Here is a 19,631-nt window from a genome sequence, read left to right as displayed (position 1 = left end):
ACACCTTCTAGAGCACGTTGGGTGGCACGGGATACATGCGGACGTGCATTGTCCTGTTGGAACAGCAAGTTCCCTTGCCGGTCTAGGAATGGTAGAACGATGGGTTCGATGACGGTTTGGATGTACCGTGCACTATTCAGTGTCCCCTCGACGATCACCAGTGGTGTACGGCCAGTGTAGGAGATCGCTCCCCACACCATGATGCCAGGTGTTGGCCCTGTGTGCCTCGGTCGTATGCAGTCCTGATTGTGGCGCTCACCTGCACGGCGCCAAACACGCATACGACCATCATTGGCACCAAGGCAGAAGCGACTCTCATCGCTGAAGACGACACGTCTCCATTCGTCCCTCCATTCACGCCTGTCGCGACACCACTGGAGGCGGGCTGCACGATGTTGGGGCGTGAGCGGAAGACGGCCTAACGGTGTGCGGGACCGTAGCCCATCTTCATGGAGACGGTTGCGAATGGTCCTCGCCGATACCCCAGGAGCAACAGTGTCCCTAATTTGCTGGGAAGTGGCGGTGCGGCCCCTACGGCACTGCGTAGGATCCTACGGTCTTGGCGTGCATCCGTGCGTCGCTGCGGTCCGGTCCCAGGTCGACGGGCACGTGCACCTTCCGCCGACCACTGGCGACAACATCGATGTACTGTGGAGACCTCACGCCCCACGTGTTGAGCAATTCGGCGGTACGTCCACCCGGCCTCCCGCATGCCCACTATACGCCCTCGCTCAAAGTCCGTCAACTGCACATACGGTTCACGTCGTCGCGGCATGCTACCAGTGTTAAAGACTGCGATGGAGCTCCGTATGCCACGGCAAACTGGCTGACACTGACGGCGGCGGTGCACAAATGCTGCGCAGCTAGCGCCATTCGACGGCCAACACCGCGGTTCCTGGTGTGTCCGCTGTGCCGTGCGTGTGATCATTGCTTGTACAGCCCTCTCGCAGTGTCCGGAGCAAGTATGGTGGGTCTGACACACCGGTGTCAATGTGTTCTTTTTTCCATTTCCAGGAGTGTATTAAGTGTGACGTACTGTGCTGACTCTGCTATTGCTCAAAAAATTTTTGTCTGAGCCATCGTTTGAATTACTTCAGATTTATTGTTCATTAAGTAATTCTAATTTGCTGCTTGCTTGAGAAGAAAGCTGTTGGTCATTTTGGATATAGTTTTTAAGACGGCCACGTGTTGATTGTATGTTAGCTGTTTTATAAATGTGGTCTTGAATAAATTGTTAATTTATTGACCTACTAGTTGTTGTGTTTAAGGAGTGACATTATAGGGGCCTTGTCCTTCCATGCTAATCCCGACTTCCTAAGTCACACCGAGAGTGGGTAACGAGCCTTCGAAGGAAGAGGAACTAGATCCGTTACGAACCTTCGAGAAAGTAATGAGGGGCCGTCAATTGTGGACTTCCGTGATGAACAGAACAAGCTGGAACCTGTACATGATGCATTACGGAAGTTTTAGTGCTTCAGATTACTATCTTTGCCTTTTAGCACAGGCGCCTGTGATTTTTAATTATTGGTGTTGTTACTGTTTGTTGGTGGTACTGCACTGAACGGATAGCTAATAGCTCGATATATTCTGCTCGAATAGACGAATTTGGTAAGGTTTAGTTATTCGAGAATGGTCTGTATTCTTCCTCTCGAATGTGGAGCGAATTTGGTGTAACTTTCTTCCCTGTATAATTCAGTATTCTCACCTCGTGTCTTTCCATCCTGTAGTTTTCAACAACATTTGTAATAGCCAGTGGTGGGTTCAAGATATCTGTTGGCGTGGTAATTTTGAGGCTCAGCGGTCGTATACGGAATCAACCGGGTTGCTGCCCAGTGATCACAAGAATGAAAATTGTGCCTTCGTTCTAACATTGTCTCGTGAATCAACGCGCAACTAACAGGTCTTGCAAAATATCACTAATACAGGGTGTGTCAAAAAAGTGTATACACACTTTGAAGCGTCATAGAAAGTTTATTCCCCGTTCTACAATGTTAAATTTCTGGAAATGGAAATCTTAAAGTCCTACTGGAAAAATAAATGTACTTTGCAAATGTTCAAACTGGTGGCCTTCAGCATCAATACATTTCTGAGTACGAGTCACCTCTGATTCCGTACATCGTACCAAAGTGTCCAATGAGATTTCTGCGCACACCGCCGAAATCTTATTCCAAAGTGTGTCCAAGTTACATGGTTTACGTTTGTACGCCTCATCTTTTACTGTGCCCCATAAGAAGAAATCCAGCGGCGTGAGGTCTGGAGAGCGTGAAGGAAACTCGATTGGTTCCCTGCGTCCTAACCACTGGCCTGGCACATTGTGATCCTACTATGCTCGTACGTCCCTATGATAGTGGGGCGGGGCGCCATCTTGTTGGAAATAAAACTCATCATTACCGTATAATGCACGAATGGCAGGGAATATGGAGTCAGCAAGCATTGTTAGGTACGTTTCTCCAGTAACAGTACCTTCAAAGCGGAAAGGCCCAATGAGTCCTCTTGCAGACAAACCACACCACACATTTACACCAGGCAAATTCACAGCCTTTTCAACTGTAATGTGAGGATTATCTTCAGCCCAGTACACACAATATGGCTATTGACAGTTACATTGAGTTTGAATTTGGCTTCATCCGACCAAATTATGCTACCCATAAATCCCGGTTCACGTCTCACCATCTCGTGAACCCATTCACAAAATTCTAACCTTCGATCTGGATCGTCGTCACTTAGTTGTTGCACCAGCCTTGCAATGTACACACGAAACTTGCCTTTCTTCAGAATGCGTAGCACACTACTAGCACTTACATTACTCTCAAGAGCCGCTTGCCTTAAACATTTTTGAGGTGAACGCTGAAACAGTTCCAAGACCGCAGTTGTGGAATCATCACTTGTAGCTGTACGAGGTCGCACTGATCGACCTTTATGCACATCACACACTGTTCCATGAATTTCGAATTTGTCTCGTAGACGCGTAATTGTTAACCTTGAAGGTGGTTCTGTACTATACTCACTTCTCCACTGTCTTCCAACTGCAGCTACATTCTCAAACTTCCAGTACCACTTAATTATCTGCTTCCGCGCTTCAAAGCTCAAACGCACGTCCGCCATGTTGCAGTTACGTCCTTGCCACTGCTGTCCCCTGTTGAAGAAACATAACAGTCCTTTCACACAGTTATTTAACCTTGTAGAACGGGAAATAAATTGTCTATGACAGTTCAAAGTGTGTATACATTTTTTTGACGCACCCTGTATGTTAGTGTAGAGAACTGATCCGTGTTCGACGAATGATAATCGCTCTGCCGACATTGAAGGAAGTGCGTCACGTTTTTATCATAAAAGCATAGTGCACGTAAGGAGAAGCAAAGAAGTCATTTTCTAAATCTGCGCTGTGAAGAAGAGGAACTGCTAGAATCTTCAGAGCACATTCCCATCTAATTTGACTTATTATTGCTTGTTCTACAATTTATGGATTGATGATTTCATGGGCAACACAAATTTCGGCATACGGGAGGCGATAGTGAGCTTGAGATCGTTATGAATAGTTACGTCACCTACAGGCAACATGCATATCAGATCAAAACTAGGTATGCATTTATTTTTTTTTTCCCCTTTGCAAAGGGTTTTACGCAGAAAAGATATTCTCTCACTAAGAAAGATTAACTATCACTTATTTCTATAAGCCTTATAGACCATGATTTACTGTTTGTGATAAAAATATGTACAATAGTATTACAAATCCTTATAATTGAGTATAAGTAGCAAGAAACCAGTGACCAGTCCAGACTTTACCCAGCTTTGCGTCTTTCGGTACTGCAAATGCGTAAGTATGTCCATCTACCATGCCCGAGCACTTAACACGAAACAAAATAGGTATTGTTTATAATTATTGTAGACTATATCATATTACATGCTTCTACAGTTCAAAAGAGAGTACGAACCTGAATCTTACGTAACAGGGTGGTTATTTCATTTGCGATTATCTAATGTATCGTAAACAAGTACTCGTACAGTGGTGAACCAAAAGAATTATTGGCTTCTGTCTCCTGTTCTTCGGCCGACGTTCATCTAATGATATTTCTGACGTTTCGCCAGCACGAGTGGCTGGCATTGTCAAAGCTTCACCCTCCATTGCCGGTGGTGAACTGGAGCCGAGCTCGCGGCCGCAGACTATATGTACCTGGCGCGCCAACGTCCGAGGGCTTCTCCGCGGTCATTTCCGGTGCGGTTCTCCTCTTGCTACCTGCGACGGTCGTTCGCTGCAGTACGGGAAGCCAGGATCCGTTTACCTTAAGGCTTTCTCTGTTCAAACTGTTCGCGTGTTTTTGTATTTCTACAGCTTCTCTGAACAAGCTGAAGAAACAAACTTGCACCAAACGACATCCTGGTCAGCTTCGATGTTGTTTCGTTATTTACGAAAGTGCCACTCAGTGACGCTCTGGAGCACATCGGTTCCATTTTCCCGCTAGACATCAGAAAGCTCTTCCATGCATGTCTCACCACGAGCTATTTCACGTGGAATGGCGACTTCTACGAACAGCTGGAAGGCGTCGCCATGGGTAGTCCTCTCAGTCCAGTGGTGGCCAACTTCTTCATGGAACAATTCGAAGCACAGGCACTGGACTCGGCGACTTGCAAACCTAAGGTGTGGTACAGGTACGTCGATGATACTTTCGTGGTGTGGAGCCATGGTGAAGAACAGCTCGGTGACTTCCTAAGACACTTGAACAGCCTCCATGCCAACATAACATTTACCATGGAAGTAGAAAAGGACAAGAAACTGCCATTTCTAGATGTGCTGGTTACAAGGGACGGCGAAAACCTGGGACACAGCGTGTATCGAAAACCGACTCACATGGACCGATACCTGCACAAACTGTCAAACCACCACCCGAGCCAGAAAAGAGGCATGATTAGTACTCTCGTAACGAGAGCAGGACGAATATGTGAGCCGCAACACCTCAAACGAGAAATGCAACACCTGGAAACTGTCCTGAGGAGCAATGGGTACTCCACAAATTATGTTAGAAGTGTAACTGAGCCAAACACTCGGCGAAGTAAGGAACCAGAAAAAGAAATGTCGGGTACGGCCTTTCTGCCATACAATCCCAGAGTGACGGACAGAATCGGCCGTATATTGCGCAAACATGGCGTAAAGACGGTTTTCAAACCGACAAGGAAGATCAAAGAGTGTCTTAGATCGGCGAAGGAGAAAAGAGACCCACTTGCAATGTCGGGAATATACCGCATACCATGCACATGCGGAAAAGTTTATGTCGGAATGACTGGACGATCCATTAACACCAGGATCAAGGAGCATAAGCGACATTGCAGGTTGGGGCAGGTGGAGAAATCGGCCGTGGCAGAACACGCACTGAATGAGACCGACCACGTAATAAAATTCGCCGACACGGAAGTTCTGGCTGTAGAGAACCACTATCACACGCGCTTGTTCAGAGAAGCTGTAGAAATACAAAAACACGCGAACAGTTTGAACAAGGAAGAGGAAAGCCTTAAGGTAAACGGATCCTGGCTTCCCGTACTGCAGCGAACGACCGTCGCAGGTAGCAAGAGGAGAACCGCACCGGAAATGACCGCGGAGAAGCCCTCGGACGTTGGCGCGCCAGGTACATATAGTCTGCGGCCGCGAGCTCGGCTCCAGTTCACCACCGGCAATGGAGGGTGAAGCTTTGACAATGCCAGCCACTCGTGCTGGCGAAACGTCAGAAATATCATTAGATGAACGTCGGCCGAAGAACCCGAGACAGAAGCCAATAGGCAGTTTGTCAACAAGTGGCCACGAAAGCCTCAACAATTTTGCAAAAGAATTATGACCACTATCATCGCCAGACTGAAAGAAGCCAGGTAAGGAAATTACATGAGTGGGGCATAGGCAAATGTGGAATTATTTGGAGTCGCTACTGGCCACAAAATGGGAAATTCACTGACGTAAGCGACTCTGACGAGTGGAAGATTGATATGGGAGGGCGTCCTCCAACGAGCGGCTCGGAAACGGGAAAGTCTGTCTGCAGTTCGCTTGCTACTGTCATGAGCGTCTCTGGAAAGTGGTTGAAGGGCGCTGAAACTGCGAATAAGTTACAAGGTGTTCGACACCGTTATATCGTCATAGAACTTGAAGGTTGCAGACTTGCCCACTCTATAACGCACAGTAGGCTGCCATCTGTTTCAGAACTGACGTCAGAGTACATTGCTGGTGCAGGTAGGAGTTATGTGAATTCTTGGTGTCTCTCCTTTCGTACATGTTCCAATCAACAGACACCCCACATTCATGTAATTGATGTGCCTCTATGGGCAATGGATCCACCATCTTCAGGGCTGACACACAAGTACAGGGCTATTACAAATGGTTGAAGCGATTTCATAAATTCACTGTAGCTCCATTCATTGACATATGGTCACGACACACTACAGATACGTAGAAAAACTCATAAAGTTTTGTTCTGCTGAAGCCGCACTTCAGGTTTCTGCCGCCAGAACGCTCGAGAGCTTTGAGACAAAATGGCGACAGGAGCCGAGAAAGCGTATGTCGTGCTTGAAATGCACTCACATCAGCCAAACAGTGAAACGACACTTCAGGACGAAGTTCAACAAAGATCCACCAACTGCTAACTCCATTCGGCGATGGTATGCGCAGCTTAAAGCTTCTGGATGCCTCTGTAAGGGGAAATCAACGGGTCGGCCTGCAGTGAGCAAAGAAACGCTTGAACGCGTGCGGGCAAGTTTCACGCGTAGCCCGCGGAAGTCGACGAATAAAGGAAGCAGGGAGCTAAACGTACCACAGCCGACGGTTTGGAAAATCTTACGGAAAAGGCTAAAGCAGAAGCCTTACCGTTTACAATTGCTACAAGCCCTGACACCCGATGACAAAGTCAAACGCTTTGAATTTTCGGCGCGGTTGCAACAGCTCATGGAAGAGGATGCGTTCAGAGCGATTCAGTGTTTAAACCTCCTCTACCAAGAAACGTGCCAGAACTGCGAGTTCGCATCAACGATGCTTTTGAACTCACTGATGGGGACATGCTGCGCCGAGTGTGGGAGGAACTTGATTATCGGCTTGATGTCTGCGAATCACTAAAGGGGCACATATCGAACATTTGTGAATGCCTAAAAAAGCTTTTTGGGTTTTTGTATGTTGAAAGGTGGCTACACTGAGCCACAGCGCCAGAGATCGCTAGAGAGCATTGTTCCGCCGCCTCCACTGGCAGAGTCATTATTGAGATGTGCTAGAAGTCAGTGCTTGGGGAGAGCTCGTAGTAGTCAGTTCGTGTTGAGATGTGCTTGCTGAGATGTGATACTGAAAAATTCTTGTTGAGATGTTGTAATAGCGAATCGGTGTGGAGATATATTGTAATTATGAGAGTGATTTTGGTCAATATATGAAGGTAACGAAACTTGATTTATTTTTCATTATTTCCATGTTTTAAATAATGTGTCATAACAGGTTCAGTCAACAAAGCATCTGGCTTGTGTTCTTGGATTAGAGTGTAATTGTGGTTCTCTTGAGTAATTATGGTATTCGTATTTTCTTTAATTAATTCAGTATAAATGGTATTTGAAATTCTTGTCTTTTGAAGAAGAACCGTGCCAGATGTGTACGTTGAGTCATACTTCCACACACAGAACAGTTATACTTGTGCTTTGGTTTCGTAGGTTTTATAGTTGCTGGGGACTTAATTAATTAATTAATTGTGTTAATGAAAATTTCCATTTCATTCTTTGTTGTTGTTCTAAGCAGTCAGATAGCGTAATAATACTAGTCAGGGCCAACCGTTACGAGACTTCGTAACCGAACAGACAGCTGATAAATCAAAAAATTAAAATTATTTTCATTTCATTTAATTAAGCCCCCATGCACGTGGCGACCACTGCTTCGGATCGTCCCTTGGAATCTTCTGATTGTAAAAATAGTAGACAGTAGCATTGTTGTAGCAATTTGTAGTTTAGTAATTATAGTCTGTTTTGCATGTGTAGATTTGGTAATTGTCATTCTTATAATGGTATTTTTTTCAGAATTTAATTTTGTTGTCTTGTATACGCGTTTGACAATTTAATGCAATTATTTCAATTGTTCGATTAATCGTATTTGAGGGAAACATTTCGTGTGAATGGTATTGTTGGAGATAAAGTGTCATTGTGTGTAATTTTCATATAGTGACGAGTTTTGTATGTTTTGTAAATGATTACGCGATCGATGAAAAAGGCAAAAATGATGGATAGTGAGAATGACGAAATTGTTAACATGGCGAACTCGCCAACAGAGGAAAACAGTATCATGAATAATGAAGTGGAAAACAATTTAATAAGTCGGGAAAATAGTTCGGAACCATTTCAAAATTTTTCTCAATCAGAAAATTCACAGAATACGAGATTAACGATAGAAGATTCTGAAATAGTATCGAACACAGATAGCTTTACAGCCATGACGAAAGAAGTTGGTTTTGCGGGAAATTTTAGGGGCGAAAAGAATTTCGAACCGGCTATTATGGAGCAGTTGTTGGGTGCAATATTAAATTTGGGATCACAGTTACGATCTGAATTAAAAACAGATAGGGAAACAATGGAAACACGGTTAGACTCACTGGGATCACAGTTACGATCTGAATTGAAAACAGATAGGGAAACAATGGGATCACAGTTACGATCTGAATTGAAAACAGATAGGGAAACAATGGGATCACAGTTACGATCTGAATTAAAAACAGATAGGGAAACAATGGAAACACAGTTAGACTCACTGGGATCACAGTTGGGATCACAAATACGAACAATTAAAGCAGAGATGGAAACAATGGAAACACGGTTAGACTCACGAATAGGGACATGTTTCAAAAACATGAAGGATGAATTAAAGAAAGAGATTAGAGAGGAAGTACAACCGATTTTGAATGCTCACAATAATAGATTAATTGTAGTAGAGATTAGACAAAGGGAACAGGATAGAGAACAGGAAGAAAGAGATCGCGTGATAGTACAAAAATTTTCAGAGTTAAATTTACAACGTGCACACGATAAGGAAGAAATATTTGAGAGAATCGAGGAATCCGTTCCAAATGACAGAATAAATAACTTAACGCAACAGTGTGAACAGTTAACTACTAAATGTGACAATACCGAAACCCGAGTCGCGACACTTACGGAAGACGTAAATAAACAGAAAGAACAAATAGGTGATTTATCGGAAAGAGTTGAGGAGATTTCAGATAAATTGACAAGTCTTAGTTTAAATGGGGATAGAGATTCAGATGATACAGCTCCATTACCATTTGCAGAAACCGAACAGTACCAGAACATAAATAAGCATGTTGAAAATCAGGGAAAGTTTAATGAACGCGTTAAAAGGGAAGTAGAGGCATTACGAAAGCAAGTCAAACAAATCGAAGGTGAAATTGTAGGAAAAGACAGCAAAAGAAATTTAGAATCACAGGTAGCAGAGGGGTTTGAAGAAAGTAATTTGTTTCATTTACGGGATGCAACAAGAGAGCGCCAGGCGCGCGAACTTGACAATAATCGACATTCAAACTGGCACAGACGCGGTAGGTCTTTGTCGCCACGAGGCGAAAACTTTGACTATAAACACTTTTTGACTGTTCGGAAATTTAAGATCTTCCGCAATTCTAAAAATGACATACATCCATGTGCATGGTTAGATCAATTTATGTATGCACTCCGACCAAATTGGCCACTAAGTCACAAACTGGAATTTATGTGTGGATATTTAGAAAACGAACCGGCGACGCGGATGCGTGCACTCATTAGAGATTGTAATAATCTGAATGATTTTTATCATGCATTTCTATCGGCATATTGGTCCGAAAACACGCAAGACAGAGTCAAACACAGTCTTATTATGCAGCGTAATTTCAAACAGTCTGAATTCCGCACGCCAGCAGAATATTTTGAAGACATGATTCGAAAGAATCAGTTCCTTTCCAACCCTTACAGCCCGACTGAATTAATTCGCATTTGTTTAACTAAGCTGCCACAATCCATAAGACAAATTGCTTTAGCCGGAAGATGTAAAGACGACATTGAGACTTTTAAGACCTTGCTACAAGAACTTGAGTATGACAACGACGACGGGACTTCTTGTAATTTTTTCAGTAGCAGTAATTACAATACATTTTCAGAGAAAAGGGATAGTGATCGGAACGGACGTTATTTGGGTAACTTTGAGAATGACAGACGTAACAGACAGGACAATAGATACCAGCCTTATGACAATAACAGACGTTCTAACAGAGATTACACAGACAATTATAACGGTAATTCTTACCGGAATGATCAATCATACGGAAACAGTAATCGGTATCATCAAGACAGAAATTATTCATACAATAATAGAAACTCTTACTACAGAAATAACCAGGGTAGTAGGTCTAACAATAATTTCAGAAGTGACAGTCGAAATTATACAAGAAGTAGTTATGCAGACAGACAGGAAACCAGAAATTTTAATAACAGACACAACCAAGAATTTGCATCTAACAGACAGGAAGGACCTAATTGGCATCCTCCGCGTGACAGAAATTCAGAGAGACAAGTGGAAATAGTAGAAATTGATCCGCGAAATGTCGGGAATAATCAAAGACGTGACGCAGACAATCGACAATGACTAGCAGCTTCGGCTTCTGGCAGCAATATAGACGGTTCAGAAAGTAATGACACTACGACTTTACACTACGTACGCCTGGAAGACATGAGAGACATTTTGCTAGATGAAAAGGAAAATAATGTAGACGCATTTTTAAATCCTGTTATTGAAGTATGTGTGGGTAAGAATAAGTTCACTGCAGTTTTAGATTCTGGGAGCCCACTGAACGTCATTAGTGAATCAGTTTTTCGTATATGTGAAAGAACTATTGCCTGTCCTGTGTTACCTATTTCTAAAACTACAATTCGAGGAGCGATTTCAGGAAAAGGTGTGGAAGTTAAACAACAGACCAACCTAAATTTCATTTGTCAAGGATACGAATTGTCTGCTAATTTTATTATTGTTCCATTACTCAGTACACAGATTATATTAGGTATGGAGTTTCTTAACACACATAAGGCAATTTTGAACTTTAAAGAAGGAAGTGTGAATTTGACTGTTGCCGGAATGCCGAAATGTTTGAAATTTTTCGAGTGTTTAGCAAGATCTGAATCAGATACAAAATGTTTAAGGTTTCTTACTTCTGATGCTTTCGTTGAGCATTATGACGACAGTGTGTTTATTCATGACAATGACAATAGATACAGAGACGCGATGGAGGATATAATTAGTAGCGAAGAATTAATTAATGAAAAGGTTAAAAAAGCTGAAGTGCCAGATGACGTTGCAAGAGAAGAGCTGCACCATATTTTGACTTCACATGCTACAGTGTTTAGTCATCACACAGGAACTATACAAGGCTTACAATATTTATTTAAAGTTAAAGAACACACACCATTTCGAGGAAAAACGTACGCTATTCCTTTGGCTTACAGAGACAAGGTTAAGAATGAACTTCAATACATGTTAGATCAGGGCATTATTGAGCCAGCAGTCAGCCCTTATACCAGCCCATTACACGTTGTTCTTAAAAAGGATGGATCAATTCGTTTGGTTCTGGATTCCAGACAGATAAATAATATTATTATTCCTGAAACTGACCGTCCACAAAATTTAGATGAACTTCTTCAACATTTCCATGGAATTAAAGTTTTATCCACGATTGATATGCGCGCAAGTTTTTGGCAAATAGAACTCCGCCCTGATTGTAGAAAATATACTGCCTTTTTAGCCTTTGGTAACTGTTACCAGTTTCGGAAATTACCGTTTGGACTTACTGTATCTTCTGCAGCATTTATTCGCAGTTTAAATGAAATTTTACCTGTTTATCTTCGTGACAATATTACTTCTTATGTTGACGACATTCTTATTGCTAAACGTTCTTGGAGTGAGCACAACAAAATTTTGGATTCATTATTACGTATTTTTGCACGAGTTGGCATGACAGTGAACTTGGAAAAATCAGAATTTGGTCGTTCTCAGGTGAAATTTCTCGGTCACATTATTTCTACAGAAGGTATTCTCCCTGATCCAGAGAAACTAGACGCTATTCGTAATTATGCTGTTCCTTCCACAAAACGTGATGTTCGTAGTTTCCTTGGTGTTTGTAATTTTCTTAGACGTTTTGTTAGATTGGACAATTTGGCCACACCTCGTTTATGTGAATTATCTGGAAAAAATTCTAATTGGTGTTGGGATGAGGAAGCTCAGTCAGAATTTGAACACCTTCGTGATGCTTTAGTTGCTGCTCCACTTCTTTCACATCCGGATTTATCTAAAGATTTTTGTTTGGCGACGGACTCATCATACAAAGGCCTAGGTGCACATTTATTTCAAGAGATAGAAGAAAACGGCGTTGTAGTACAGAAGACTATTGCATTTGGAAGTCGTGTTCTCTCTAAATCCGAAAAGAATTATTCGATTACGGAACTTGAAGCTTTGGCTGTTGTTTGGGCTTTCACAAAATTTCGCACATTTTTGTTTGGCAGACATACTAAGGTTTACACCGATCATCGAGCTCTGGAATTTCTTATGTCGACAAAATTAACTCATGGCAGATTGTCACGATGGGCGTTGTACCTACAGGAATTTGATTTTCGTATTGTTTACATACAGGGATCTTCAAATATAGTTGCTGATGCTTTATCACGTGCACCTATGGGTTTGAAACAATGTGCTGAAGAGGACTGCAAAGAAAACCATTATTGTTTGATGTACATTCAAGGTGTTGCGTTTGAGAACTTTATTTCATCTTCGCTCCAGGACATCGCTAAGGAGCAAAATAAGGATCCAATCTGGAAGGACATCAAGGAAAAGTGGAGGAGAAAGGAAAGCGTAGCGATTAGACAGCATTATTTAGTTCGCAATGACATTCTTTTCAAACGAAAATCGGTCGACAACTCTGTTTGGTTAGTTTGTATTCCTGATGAGTGGGTCAATAAATTGATTTGGTACACACATTTCAGTTATGCGCACTTTGGTCCCAGAAAATGCTTTCATAAATTGCGAGAAAATTGTTACTTCAGTAATATGGAAAAACGTATTCGATCTGTTCTTGCCAAATGCAAATTATGTCAAAAGGCTAAGCCGCCAACAGTTTCTCACAGAGCACCGTTGTTTCCTATCATTCCAGCGAAATTAAAGGAGATGGCTGCAGTCGATTTGTTCGGTCCAGTGGTTCGTTCTACTAATGGTTTTGCGTACATTTTCGTAGCAGTGGAATTGACATCAAAATATGTGTTTTACACCTTTACGCAAAGCAACAGCTCGTTCAGTATCTAATGCTTTCATCAAACATTTTCTTAAAGAAGTGGGTCATGTTGATAAGGTTATATCAGATAATGGATCACAGTTTCGCTCTAAAATTTGGCTTCGTACTCTACGGCGTCGTAAAATTAAACCAATCTTCATTTCACTTTTTCACCCTCAATCTAACGCTTCAGAAAGATGGATGAAGGAAATCAATAAATTGTGCCGTCTTTATTGTCATCAGAATCACAGAACGTGGGATCAGTATCTTCATATTTTTCAAAATATTCTGAATGAACTCCCTAATGGTTCAACTTCTTTACCGCCTCTATTGATATTAAAAAATAAAGTACCAACAAATCGCATTTCTGAAATCGTTCCTTTTCCGCCTTCACGGAAACTGCGGCATTCTGAAGTTGTCAACCTGGCTCTACAAAATATTGCATCTGCAGCTGCTAGAAGAGAGAAATCAGCTAAGCGTCCTGGTCGTTTAAAAACTTTGTCAGTTGGTCAGAAGGTGTTAATTAAGTCTCATCGTTTGTCTCACAAAGGAAAAGGCTTGTGTCGCAAATTTTTTCTGCTTTATAACGGTCCATATAGAGTTCGCAAAATTATTCATGATAACACTGTTGAAGTAGAAACTCTTAAATCTCGACGCTCTAAAGGAATACATCATATATCAAACGTAAAAATTTTTGTGGAATGACCTACTTGTGAGAATCCAACAGTTTACGTAAACATGGAGAGAGTACAAGGATACCGCGCTGTGTTTTGGCGGCGGCACATACTCAAAGCAACAGTCAGTCTGCGCGCCGCACAAGGCAGTCGTTAACCGCAAACAATCACTTTCTACGTCACGCGCCTACAGCTGATCGAGCGCTCAGTGCGAATGCACTGACAGACGTAAATAAATACACAGTTTAATTTCTCCGAATAAATTCTGTATAAAGCTATAAGGACTTCAAAAATTATGTTATTAACGTTCAGTATTTTTCAGGGTACGGTGTGTAAAATATTTAAGACCTTCAGGTAAATTCTGTGTGTGTCCGACGTTAAGAGGACTTACTATCGAGAAAATTTCAGGAAGAATGTAATTTCGAAGATGAAACTAATAAACTAAAAAGGTAACGATTGAGTTTATTTTTCAGGTAACATAATTCCACTTAGGTACGTACTTTAGACGTAATTTGCTGCTTGCGATTACGTGATTCATACTTTGTGCTAATTTCATGTTCTATGAATTTACTAGTGAAGCGACGTGCTTGCGCACATTAACTCATTTCTAAAATGATTGACTAATGAACAGGGTTGTTATTTGTATATATTATGCATCGCTTGGCTGCTATGCTTTTTCACTGATGTCATATTTTTTTATTATGTGCCAGCTGTGCTTATTTATTTAAATTATAATTGTCACCTGATTAATTGTGCTGATGTGGTTAGATATGTAAGTTATACTTTGTGATTTATCTGCTTGCGCCTTCATGGGTACTTATTAAGATTACATATGAACATTTATTTGCTTATGTCGATGTGATGCTAATGACCTGTTTATTGTGTAAGGCATGTTTGCTGCTGTGCGTATGGATTGCATATTTACACGTTTCTGTTTTGTTGTCATAACTACTCTTCAATTTAGAATATAGAAATGCTGATATACTGTGTACGTACATAGAGTTTAGGTCACACTATTGTATTAATTATAGATTGTTCGCTTGGCCGAGCCTCGTTGTAAGAATTGTGCTGCATCCACTTGCTGACATTCTGTTCTCTACTGGTATATTTACTCGCTATTGCATGTTTTGCTTACGCTCAGTGCCTTATATTTTTAAGATAAGAAAATGAACTGCTAGAATTCGACGAACGACATTAGTACAAGAAACTTCATAGAAGTCACATGAGCTGAGGTTTAGGGAAGCTGTATAAATTTATGTTACTAGGAAGGAAGCTAACGACATGACATACCAAAACTAGGTTTAGACCATTGACAGTATTACACTGCATTTTCGTGAGCAATTGAAATAGGAAGTGACACTTGACACAAAAAATACTCCACATGTTTGCTTCTGCTATGATTCTTGAAGTGGTGTACACACTGTGAAATATTATGATCATTCACACTCCGTAATCGTACTTAATTACTGAGAGTTATTCGAACTTAAGTCTGTTAGAGGTCATGTATGCATTTCTTTTATTTAATGATGGACAAGGAACCAAAATGTATCTTATAATTTATAATGAGTAGAAAATTTGGGTCAGATGGATTACACAGAGGTTGTGTGTGGACACTGCGTCTTCGGATTGTATGGGATGATGAATTGAAGTTGCACTAGGATTTTGTCTGTACTTGTTCGAGGAGACTGACTAGAGGAAAGAGTTGTTATGGAAGTGAAATGATATTGGTGCTGAGGTTTATATGTATAGACGTATTATTGAGGTATTGAGATTATGTGAAGTTGATGATTATTCGAGTTTCGTGGACAAGAGGTAAGGTAAATGAGGTATTATTGAAGTTAAGTGATGATTATTGGAGTTTTGGTGGATAAGAGGTAAAATAAGTGAGGAGCATATTTTTTTTTGTTGGTCCATATGGAACAAGGAGGATGAAGATGGCAGACTAGAACACTCAAGTAGAAAGAAGATTGCCTACACACACACTTTGTCAAATCGCTAAGCAGTATATACTTTTTTTTTGAGAGAGGAAGCATTTGCATATCTTAGTACACTGACAGTTGTTCAGCAACAGTACATTTTGATCTGGCTTGGCAAACATTGGTCTTGACATGATGACTATGACGTTGACTTACCTATTATTGACTGTTATACATTGCTGCCACTACTACTTGGTACACATGATGAACATCAAATCTTGGACAGAGTTACATTTACACAGTTAACACTATTCAATTACACAGTAGTACTTAATGTGGATGAAAGATGAGTGGATGTGTTTTGTGTGTTTTCCTTTCCTAATCCTACCCACCTATCTCCTAAATATTATTTTATTTGTTGTTGTGGCTTGCACTGACACCCATAAATATTATAGGTTAACTGTTATTGTGTACTGTAATAGTTAATGTGACAATTACCTGATATCATTTGTGTGTTTATTATGATTTGTATGTTTAGTGTAAGAGCATTGATAATAATTTGTTAAAGAAATTGTATGTGCATTCAAACTATTGTTCATGACTGAACTGTCTCAGTAGTTATGGTGAATAGTATGGACTGTTACTTGCACTTTTTCTACATGATTGGTGCTACAAGGATATGTTTAATTTCTGCTGATGAACTGTGTGATCAGTGATTGTAAAAAAAAATTATGGACTGTTACTTGTACCTTTTCTACAATATTGGTGCCACTAGGACATGTTTAATTTCTGCTTATAAACTCTGATGAACAGTGTGATCAGTGACAGTGTATTTTATGGAACTGCTTCTGCTGAGAAATGTGACTTGTTGCTGTGTGTACCTGCTCAGCTTTGCTGGTGCCACTAATGGACTGCTTCTACTGAAATGGTGTTACTTGTTGGTGTCTGCACCTACTCAACATTGCTGGGTGCCACTGATGGACTGCTTCTACTGAAAAGATGTCACCTGTTGATGTCTGCACCTGCTCAACATTGCTGGGTGCCACTGATGGACTGTTTCTACTGAAAAAAATTTCACTTGTTGGTTTTTGCACCTGTTGACCATGGCTGGGTGCTACTGCTGAACTGTCAACTGCTTATTCTTGAGCTATGAAAAGCATTTATGTGAATATTTGTATAAACTGATTTTTTGTGTATTACTGTTTGTGAAAAGTTATGAGACTCTTACCTGCACATATTCGTCATTGCTGACGCTATTGATTGAATTGTTTAACCACATAATACTTGTGTAAACTGTTATGTAAAGTCACATGTATGAAAGAATTTGTATTGCTTACTGTATTCTATATAATAGGTTATTGAAAGGTCAGTGCAAAGCCAAAATTTTATCTAGTTATATGATATTTACGTATTAATATTATCTTTTATTTTTGTCTGTATTTTTTTTGACGAATTTGGTGGTATTTTCACCACCAATGCTGGCAAAAATACCATCAAATTCTAGCCGTGGAGGAAGGGCATATGAAAGGTGGCTACACTGAGCCACAGCGCCAGAGATCGCTAGAGAGCATTGTTCCGCCGCCTCCACTGGCAGAGTCATTATTGAGATGTGCTAGAAGTCAGTGCTTGGGGAGAGCTCGTAGTAGTCAGTTCGTGTTGAGATGTGCTTGCTGAGATGTGACACTGAAAAATTCTTGTTGAGATGTTGTAATAGCGAATCGGTGTGGAGATATATTGTAATTATGAGAGTGATTTTGGTCAATATATGAAGGTAACGAAACTTGATTTATTTTTCATTATTTCCATGTTTTAAATAATGTGTCATAACAGGTTCAGTCAACAAAGCATCTGGCTTGTGTTCTTGGATTAGAGTGTAATTGTGGTTCTCTTGAGTAATTATGGTATTCGTATTTTCTTTAATTAATTCAGTATAAATGGTATTTGAAATTCTTGTCTTTTGAAGAAGAACCGTGCCAGATGTGTACGTTGTAAATTTAACTCTGAAAATTTTTGTACTATCACGCGATCTTTTTCTTCCCGTTCTCTGTCCTGTTCCTCTTTTCTGATTTCTGTTGAAATTAAGCTATTATTGTGAGCATTCAAAACCGGTTGTACTTCTTCTCTAATTTCTTTCTTTGATTCGTCTTTCATGTTTTTGAAACATGTCCCTGTTCGTGAGCCTAACTGTGTTTCCATTGTTCCCATCTCGGTTTTACTTGTTCCTATTTGTGAGCCTAACCCTCTTATCGCTGCTCTTAATTTAGATTCTCGTGAGTCTAACAGTGTTTCCATTGATTCCCTATGTGTTTTTAATTCAGATCGTAACTGTGATCCCAAATTTAATATTGCACTCATCAATTGCTCCATATCTTCTTGCGTTAACCGCGCACTCTGAGAATTTTTCGATTGTGAAAAATTTTGAACTGTTTCCGGACTATTTTCCCTACTTATTAAATTGTTTTCAACTCCATTATTCATCATACTGTTTTCCTCTGTTGGCGAGTTCGCCATGTTAACAATTTCGTCTTTCTCACTATTCATCATTTTTGTCTTTTTCATTGATCGCGTAGTCATTTACAAAATATACAAAACTCGTCACTGTACGAAAATTATACACAATAAGACTTTATCACCAACAATACCATTCACATGAAATGTTTCCCTCAATCACGATTAACGAACAATTGAAATAATTGCATTAAGTCGTCAAACGCGTATACAAGACAACAAATCAAATTCAGAAAAAAAATACCATTATTTCTTGTCTTTTGAAGAAGAACCGTGCCAGATGTGTACGTTGAGTCATACTTCCACACACAGAACAGTTATACTTGTGCTTTGGTTTCGTAGGTTTTATAGTTGCTGGGGACTTAATTAATTAATTAATTGTGTTAATGAAAATTTCCATTTCATTCTTTGTTGTTGTTCTAAGCAGTCAGATAGCGTAATAATACTAGTCAGGGCCAACCGTTACGAGACTTCGTAACCGAACAGACAGCTGATAAATCAAAAAATTAAAATTATTTTCATTTCATTTAATTAAGCCCCCATGCAATGTCTGTGCAAAGCATTGTGAAAATATCTCAAATAATAAAGTTATTGTAGAGCTGTGAAATCGCTTCAATCATTTGTAATAACCCTGTACATTCGACCTCCTGCGGGAACCTCAAACTATTGAACATTGAAAACATGGACTGAGACTACCAGTAGGTGGAGCTAGGAATATGGGTCGGCCGAGAAGCGGGAGATATAATCTGCCCGATTGCGATAAACCCTGTGGCGCAATGGTTAACGTAACTACCTAAAAAGCGGGAGATCCCAGGTTCAAGACCCGGTCCGGGGGCACATTTTCACTCTCGTCGCCCCTTATACTGCGTGAAGTTCCGATGCAGTTGACATCAGTATTTCCTTCCCTTTCCTCTCATTTCTCTCCCCCTCCAGCTTCAGTTTACATAGCAGGTAGAAGTGTTCCGCGGCACACCGCTCATCACACATCTTTGAATACCAGGCTCCACAGCAAACGATCCCCATGTGCTCCGACGTTGACCAAAGGACGTTGTCGTTGCACTAGGAATTGCATAGCCGAGATTGTACCGTCGGACGGTGAGCGAGGAAAACGCGTCGCCCAGCCGGATGAATCACGCTTCTTGTGACACCCGGTCTGTGGCCGCGTCTGAATAAGAAGTCAGCCAGGCAAACGGCTCCTCGAAACTCGCACCACGCCACTGTCGCGGTTAGTTGTAGCC

Source organism: Schistocerca nitens, chromosome 6, assembly GCF_023898315.1.
Source record: "Schistocerca nitens isolate TAMUIC-IGC-003100 chromosome 6, iqSchNite1.1, whole genome shotgun sequence".
NCBI classification, from domain to species: domain Eukaryota; kingdom Metazoa; phylum Arthropoda; class Insecta; order Orthoptera; family Acrididae; genus Schistocerca; species Schistocerca nitens.
The sequence above is the reverse complement of the archived record's forward strand: the minus strand, read 5'-3'. Positions refer to the sequence as shown.